Source organism: Cyrtonyx montezumae, unplaced genomic scaffold (assembly GCF_038088225.1).
Source record: "Cyrtonyx montezumae isolate F1298 unplaced genomic scaffold, pur_monq_1.0 scaffold_28, whole genome shotgun sequence".
Taxonomy (NCBI): domain Eukaryota; kingdom Metazoa; phylum Chordata; class Aves; order Galliformes; family Odontophoridae; genus Cyrtonyx; species Cyrtonyx montezumae.
The window spans coordinates 2,001,077-2,009,598 of NW_027072025.1; positions in this window are offsets into that span (position 1 = coordinate 2,001,077).

Here is an 8,522-nt window from a genome sequence, read left to right on the forward strand (position 1 = left end):
CTCCCATTTCGCTTTGCTCTAATCCCATTTACACCGCAACATATCTTTTCTCTTCACTGCCATTTCCCTCAACTCTGCTCCTATTTGCACTGCAAACTTTCCGTTCTCTCCACTCCCTTTTTCTATGCTCTAATCTCATTTGTGCTGCAATCATTCTGTTTTTTTCTCTCCCTTTTTTTCCGATCCCATTTTGTTCCGCTTTTCTCTCATATGCGCCACAAACTTTCAGTTCAATCCACTCCCATTGTTTCCGCTCTCATTTTGCTCCGCTTTGCTCCCTTTTGCATTGCAGCCTTTCAGTTCTCTACACTCACATTTCCCTCTCCTCCACTCCCATTTGTGCCGCTATCTTTCAGTTCAATCCACTCCCTTTTGTTTCTGCTCCTATTTCACTCCTCTCCCATTTGCACCGCAACCTTTCATATCTCTCCACTCACTTATTTTCCACTTCCATTTCGGTCTGAACTGCTCCCATTTGCGCTGCAACTTTTCAGTTCTCTCCACTCACTTTATTTCTGTTCCACACCCATTTGCACGGCAACCTTTCATTTCTGTCCACTCCCTATCTTTCCACAACCATTTCGCTCCGCTTTGCTCCCCTTTGCACCACAACCTTACAGTTCTCTCCCCTCCATTTTGTTCTGCACCCATTATTCTCTGCTCCCATTTGTGCCGCAACCTTTCAGTTCTCTCCTGTTTAATTGTTTCCACTCTTATTGCACTGCGCTCTGCTCCTATTTGCGCCTTATCATTTCTGTTCTCTCCAGTCCTTTTGTTTCAGCTCCCATTTCATTCTGCACCGCTCCAATTAGCGCCGCAACCTTTCCCTTGTCCCCACTCGCTTAGTTTCCCCTCCCATTTCTCTCCGCTCCACTCCCATTTGCACCACAACATATCAGTTCTCTCCTAACCCTATGTTTCCGCTCCCATTTTGCTCCGCTTCTATCCCATTTCCACCGCAACCATTTTGTTTTCTCTATTCCCTTTCTTTCCACAAATCTTTCGCTCCACTCCGCTCCCATCTGCGATGCAACCATACAGTTCTCTCAACTCCATTTCGTTCCACACCAAGTTTTCTCTGCTCCCATTTGCGCCGCAACCTTTCAGTTCTCTCAACTTTCTTTGTTTACACTCCCATTTCACTGCGCTTAGCTCCCATTTGCGCTGAAACGTTTCAGTTATCTCCACTCCCTTTTTCTCCACTCTAATCCCATTTGCGCCGTAATCATTCAGGTTTTTTTTCTCACCCATTGTTTCCGATTCCATTTCGTTCCACTCCGCTCTCATTTGCTCCGCAAACTTTCAGTTCAATCCACTCCCTTTGTTTCTGCTCCCATTTCTCTCCACTTTGCTCCCATTTGCACCGCAACCTTACAGTTCATAGGTTCATAGCTTCATAAAGTTGGAAAGGACCTACAAGATCATCTAGTCCAACCATCCTCCTATCACTATCCTTACCCAACTACTAAATCAAATCCTTTAGCACCTCATCTAAGCGCTTCTTGAACAGCACTAGGGATTCTTTCCAATCCATTTTTTTCTGCTCCAATTTCGCTTTGCTCCCATTTGCGCCGGAACTTTTTAGTTTTCTACACTCCCACTTTGCTTAGCTCTATTGCCATTTACACCACAACATATCAGTTCTCTTCACTGCCATTTCACTCTGCTCTCCTCCCATTTGCACCTCAGCCTTTCAGTTCTCTCCACTCCTTTTTTTTTCTGCTCCCATTTCGCTCCACTCTGCTCCTATTTGCACCGAAGTCTTTCATTTCTCTCCATTCCTTTTGTTTCCGCTCCCATTTTTCTCCGCTCCGCTCCCATTTTCATCGCAACCTTTCAGTTCTCTCAACTCTCTTTTTCTTTGCTCTAATCTTCTTTGCGCCGCAATCACTCAGTTCTTTTCTCTGCTGTTGTTTCCGATCCCATTTTGTTCCGCTTTGCTCACATTTGCGCCGCAAACTTTCAGTTCAATCTACTGCCATTGTTTCCGCTCTCATTTCACTCCTCTCCCATTTGCACTGCAACCTTTCATATCCCTCCACTCCTTTTGTTTCCACTCCCATTTTGCTCACAACTGCTCACATTTGCGCTGCAACTTTTCAGTTCTCTACTTCCTTTGTTTTTGCTCCCATTTTGCTCCACTCCGCTCCTATTTGCACCTCAACATTTCTGTTCTCTCCAGTCCTTTTGTTTCAGCTCCAATTCAATTCTGTACTGCTCCCATTTGTGCCGCAACATTTCAGTTCACTCCTATCGCTATCTTTCCACAACCATTTCGCTCTGCTCCGCTCCCATATGGGAAGCAACTTTGCAGTTCTGTCCCCTCCATTTGGTTCCGCACCCATTTATCTCCGCTCCCATTTGCGCCGCAACCTTTCAGTTCCCTACATTTCCATTTCAGTGCTCTCCACTCCCATTTACTCCGCAACATATCTGTTCTTAGTACTCCCATTTTGCTCCGCTTTGCTTTCATTTGCACTGCAGCCTTTCATTTCTCTCCAGTCCCTTTGTTTCTGGTAGCATTTCGCTTTGATCTGCTCCCATTTGCGCAAGAAATTTTCAGTTCTCTTGTCACATTCCAATACAAACGAGGGCGACAAAGGTTCTTTGATTATGTATATACCCAGCATGAGATTAAGAAACAACTGTTCAGATGTTTGTCCGACCAGTTTATTACCACTATAAACCAGGGAGATGGGGAAAGCGGACACTGTTAGGGTGATGGGGAAAGGAAGGCGAGCGATAGGAAAGAAAGGAAGGAAGCAAGGGCTTGTACAAAGCAGGGGTAGTCACCAGCCAGGATCCCAGGGGCGGTCCGGTTGCAAGCGGCTCCAACAGTCCGAGGCAGAAGAGCAAGGGCGGCAGAAGCGGGGAGAACAGCAGCAGCGACGGGCAGCCTTGAGCAGCAAGCAGCTGTTCGTAGAAGCAGCACCGGGTCAGCACAGGAGGAGGGGTGCGGGGTCAGCACAGGAGAAGCGGCGAGGGGTCAACCCCCGGAGGGGCAGCAGCGAACAGTGATCAGCTCGTGAGGTCTCTCCAAAGAGAAGGCCTCTCCAGGAAGCAGCAGGCAGTGATCAGCAAGGGAGGTCTCTACTAAGAGAAAGCTTCTCCAAGAGGAAGCAACTCCAGAGAAAACCCTCCAACTTCGTGGCTGCAGGACCCCTCTATTTATCTCCCAGATTTCTCCAGTCTACGTGACGAACCCCTTGAACCCCTCCTGCTTGAGCATCAGGCGGGTATCACCTGAGATGGTTATCTTCCCCTGGAGTTCCACAAAAGAGTTTTCAATGGCCACTGAGCTGCAGCTTAGGCTGGCCCAGGACATGCTCATCAGGTTGTCCCATTGAAAAGGGATTTCACAACCCTTGCCCAGGACAAGCTTGGAAGTGTTCAGACATGTTCATCAGCAACCTTTGAGGCAATGGTATAAGATAATAGTCTCTTACATCTCTACACTACCATTTCGCTTTGCTATAATCCCATTTACACCGCAACATATCAGTTCTCTTCATGGCCATTTCGCTCCGCTCTGCTCCCATTCGCACCGCAGCCTTTCAGTTCTATCCACTCCTTTTTTTTTCTGCTCCCATTTTGCTTCACTTCCATTTACACTGCAAACTTTCAGTTCTATCCACTCCCGTTGCTTCCAGAACAATTTCACTCCGATATGCTCCCATTTGCGATGCAACCTTTCAGTTCCTTTCTCTAATGTTGTTTCCGATTCCATTTTGTTCCGCTCCACTCTCATTTGCGCCGCAAACGTTCCGTTCAATCCACTCCCTTTGATTCTGCTCCCATTTCGCTCTACTTTGCTCCTATTTGCACCGCAACCTTACAGTTCTCTCCACTCCCTTTGTTTCCACTCCCATTTCTCTCCACTCTGCTCCCATTTTTGAAGCAACCTTACAGTTCTCTCCACTCCCTTTGTTTCCACTCCCATTTCTCTCCACTCTGCTCCCATTTTTGAAGCAACCTTACAGTTCTCTTCCCTCCATTTGCTTCCGCTACCATTTCGCTCCGCTCTCATTTGCGCCACATACCTTCAGTTCTCTCCAGTCACTTTCTTCTGCAACTATTTTGTTCTTCCGCTCCCACTTGCACCAGAACCTTTAAGTTCTATCCTCTCTAATTAATTTCGCTCCACTCCCATTTGAACCCTAAACATTTAGTTCTATCCACTCCCTTTGTTTCCACAACCATATCGCTCCGATCTGCTCCCATTTGAAATGCAACCTTTCACTTCTCTGAACTCCAATTTTTTGCGTCCCATTTCGCTCCACTCCCATTTCTGCCGCAAACTTTAAGTTTTCTACACTCCCATTTCCCTCTACTCCTCTCCCATTTGCACTGCAGCCTTTCAGTTCTCTCCATTCCCTTTGTTTCTGCTTCCATTTTGCCCTGCTTCCATTTAAACTGCAAACTTTCAGTTCTATCCACTCCCTTTGCTTCCACAACAATTTTGCTCCGATCCGCTCCCATTTGTGATGCAACCTTTCAGTTCTCTCCAATCAGTGTGTTTCTGCTCCCATTTCGCTTTGATCCCATTTACACCGGAACTTTTAAGATTTCTACACTCCAACTTCGCTTTGCTCTAATCCCATTTACATTGCAACATATCAGTTCTCTTCACTGCCATTTCGCTCCACTCTGCTCCCATTTTCATCGCAACCTTTCATTTCTCTCCACTCCCTTCTTCTCCACTCTAATCCCATTTGCGCCGCAATCATTCAGTTCTATTCTCTCCCGTTGTTTTTGGTCCCATTTGTTTCCACATTGCTCTCATTTGCGCCACAAACTTTCAGTTCAATCCACTCCCTTTTGTTTCAGCTCCCATTTCACTCCTCTTCCATTTGCATTGCAACATTTCATATCTCTCCACTCCTTTAGTTTCCGCTCCCATTTTGCTCAGATCTGCTCCCATTTGCGCTGCAACTTTTCAGTTCTCTCCACTCACTTTATTTCCGTTCCACTCCAATTTGCACGGCAACCTTTCATTTCTGTACACTCCCTTTCTTTCCACAACCATTTCGCTCCGCTTTGCTCCCATTTGCTCTGCAACCTTACAGTTCTCTCCTTTCCATTTGGTTCTGCACCCATTTTTCTCTGCTCCCATTTGTGCCACAACCTTTCAGTTCTCTACTCTTTCGTTGCTTCCACTCCCATTTCACTGCGCTTTGATCGTATTTGTGCCTCATCATTTCTGTTCTCTCCAGTCCTTATTTTTCAGCTACCATTTCATTCTGCACCACTCCCATTTGCGCTGCAACTTTTCATTAATCCCCACACCCTTTTTTTTCCTCTCCCATTTCGCTCTGCTCCGCTCCCATTTGCGCCGCAACATATCAATTCTCTCCTATCCCTGTTTCAACTCCCAATTTGCTCCGCTTCGATCCCTTTTCCACCGCAACCATTCAGTTCTCTCCATTTCCTTTCTTTCCTCAACCATTTCGCTCCACTCCGCTCCCATTTGCGTTGCAACCTTTCAGTTCTCTCTACTCCCTTTGTTTTTGCTCCCATTTTGCTCCACTCCGCTCCTATTTGCGCCTCAACATTTCTATTCTCTCCATTCCTTTTGTTTCAACTCCAATTCCATTCTGCACTGCACCCATTTGCGCCACAACTTTTCTCTTTCACCAGTCCATTTGTTTCCGCTCCCATTTCACTCTGTTCCGATCCCATTTGAGCCGCAACATTTCAGTTTTCTCCTATCCCTTTGTTTCCTCTCCCATTTTGCTCCGCTTCACTCCCATTTTCACCGCAACTATTCAGTTCTATCCATTCCCTTTCTTTCCACAACGATTTCGCTCCTCTCTGCTCCCATTTGCGCAACAACCTTTATGTTATCTCCACTTTCTTTGTTTCCACTCACATTTCACTCTGCTTACCCCCCAATTTTAACCGCAACCTTACAGTTCTCTCTACTCCTTTTGGTTCCGCTCCCATTTCGCTCCGTTCCCATTTGCAGTGCAACATTTCAGTTTCCTATAGTCCCAGTTCACTTTGCTCCGCTCCCATTTACACTGCCACATATCTATTCTCTGCACTCCCATTTTGCTCTGCTTTTCTTCCATTTGTACCGCAGCCTTTTAGTTCTCTCCAGTCCCATTGTTTCTGCTAGCATTTTGCTCCGATCCGCTTACATTTGCAATGCAACCTTTCAGTTCTCCCCAATCCATTTGTTTCCGCTCCCAATTTGCTCCGCTCCCATTTGCGCCGCAACTTTTCAGTTCTCTACACTAGCATTTCGCTTTGCTCTAATCCCATTTACACCGCAACATATCAGTTCTCTTTTCGGCCATTTTGCTCCGCTCTGCTCCCATTTGCACCGCAGCCTTTCAGTTCAATCCACTCCTTTTTCTTTCTGCTCCCATTTTGCTCCGCTTCCACTTACACTGCAAACTTTCTGTTCTGTCCACTCCCTTTGCTTCCATAACCATTTCACTCCGATATGCTCCATTTGTGATGCAACCTTTCTGTTCTCTCCAATCCCTTTTTCTACGCTCTAATCCCATTTGCGCCGCAATCATTCAGTTCTTTTCTATCCCGTTGTTTCCGACCCCATTTTCATTTGCTTTGCTCCCATTTTCACTTCAGCCTTTCATTTCTCTACACTCCCATTTCCCTCTCCTCCACTCCCATTTGTGCCGCAATCTTTCAGTTCAATCCACTCCCTTAGTTTCCACTCTCATTTCGCTCTGATCTGCTCCCGTTTGCGCTGCAACTTTTCAGTTCTCTCCACTCACTTTTTTTCCGTTCCACACCCATTTGCACCGCAACCTTTCAGTTCTTTGCACTCACTTTCTTTCCACAACCATTTCGCTCTGCTTTGCTCCCATTTGGACCGTAACCATCGAGTTCTCTCCCCTCCATTTGGTTCCGCACCCATTTTTCTCAGCTCCCATTTATGTTTCAACCTTTCAGTTCTCTCCTCTTTCGTTTCTTCTACTCCCATTTCACTGCGCTCCGCTACAATTTGCGCCTCATCATTTGTGTTCTCTGCAGTCCTTTTGTTTCAGCTCCCATTTCATTCTGCATCACTCCCATCATCGCCGCAACCTTTCCCTTGTCCCCACTCGCTTAGTTTCCACTCCAATTTCCCTCCACTCCGCTCCCATTTGTGTCGCAACATATCAATTCTCGCCTCTCCCTGTTTCCCCTCCCATTTTGCTTTGCTTCACTCCCATTTGCACAACTATTCAGTTCTCTCAATTCCCTTTCTTTCCAGAACCATTTCGCTCCGCTCCGCTCACATTTGCGATGCAACCTTACAGTTCTTTTCACTCCCTTTGATTCCCCTCAAATTTAGTTCCGATCCGTTCCGATTTGTGCTGCATCCTTTCAGTTCTCTTCACTCCTGTTGTTTCCGCTCTGCTCCCATTTACGCCGCAACTATTCAGTTCTCTCCTTTCCCTTCGTTTCTGCTCCTGTTTTGCTCTGCTCCACTCCCATTTGCGCCACAACCTTTCAGTTCTTTCCAGTCCTTTTATTTCCGCTACCATTTCGCTCCTCCTCTCCCATTTGCGTCGCAAACTTTCCGTTCTCTCCATTCCCTTTGTTTCTGCTCCCATTTTGCTTCGCTTCCATTTACACAGAAAACTCTCAACTCCTTGTTTTTATGCTCCCATTTCACTCCACTTTGCTCCCGTTTGCACCACAGCCTTTCAGTTCTCTCCACTCCTTGTTTATCCCTTTCCCTTGTTTTTCCACGCTGCTCCTATTTGTGCCACAACCTTTCTGTACTCTCCATTTCTCTCTTTTCTGCTCCCATTTTGCTCTGCTCCCATTTGTGCTTCAAGCTTTCATTTCTCTCCTCTCTCTTTTATTCCGCTCCTATTTCGCCCCACTCCGCTCCTATTTGCCCCGCTACATTTCTCTTCTCTCCAATTCCTTTTGTATCAGCTACCATTTCGTTCCCCTCTGCTCCCATTTGCGCTGCAACGTTTCAGTTCTCTGCACTCTCATTTTGCTCTACGTCACTTTTTTTTGCGCCGCAGCCTTTCATTTCTCTCCACTCCCATTTCACTCCCATTTGCACCGCAACATTTCTGTTCTCTCCAGTCCCTTTGTTTCGGCTCCAATTTCACTCTGCTCCCATTTGCGCCGCAACCTTTCATTTCTCACCTCTCTCTTTGTTTCCGCTCCTTTTTCACTCTACTCTGCACCTATTTGTACCGCTACTTTTTTCTTCTTTCCATTCCCTTTTTTTCAACTCTTATTTCATTCCCCTTTGCTCCCTTTTGCGCTGCAACTTTTCAGTTCTCTGCATTCCCATTTTGCTCTGCGCCGCTCTTTTTTCCGCTGCAACCTTTCATTTCTCTCCACTCCCATTTCACTCCCATTTGCACCGCAACCTTTCATTTCTCTCCACTCCCTTTCTTTCCACTCTAATTCCACAACATTCTCATTTGCCCCGCAACCTTGCACTTCTCTCCGCTCATATTTTGCACTGCTCCCATTCTCACCGGAACATTTCAATTCCCTCCTCACCCATTTGGCACTGCTCCCATTCTTGACGGAACATT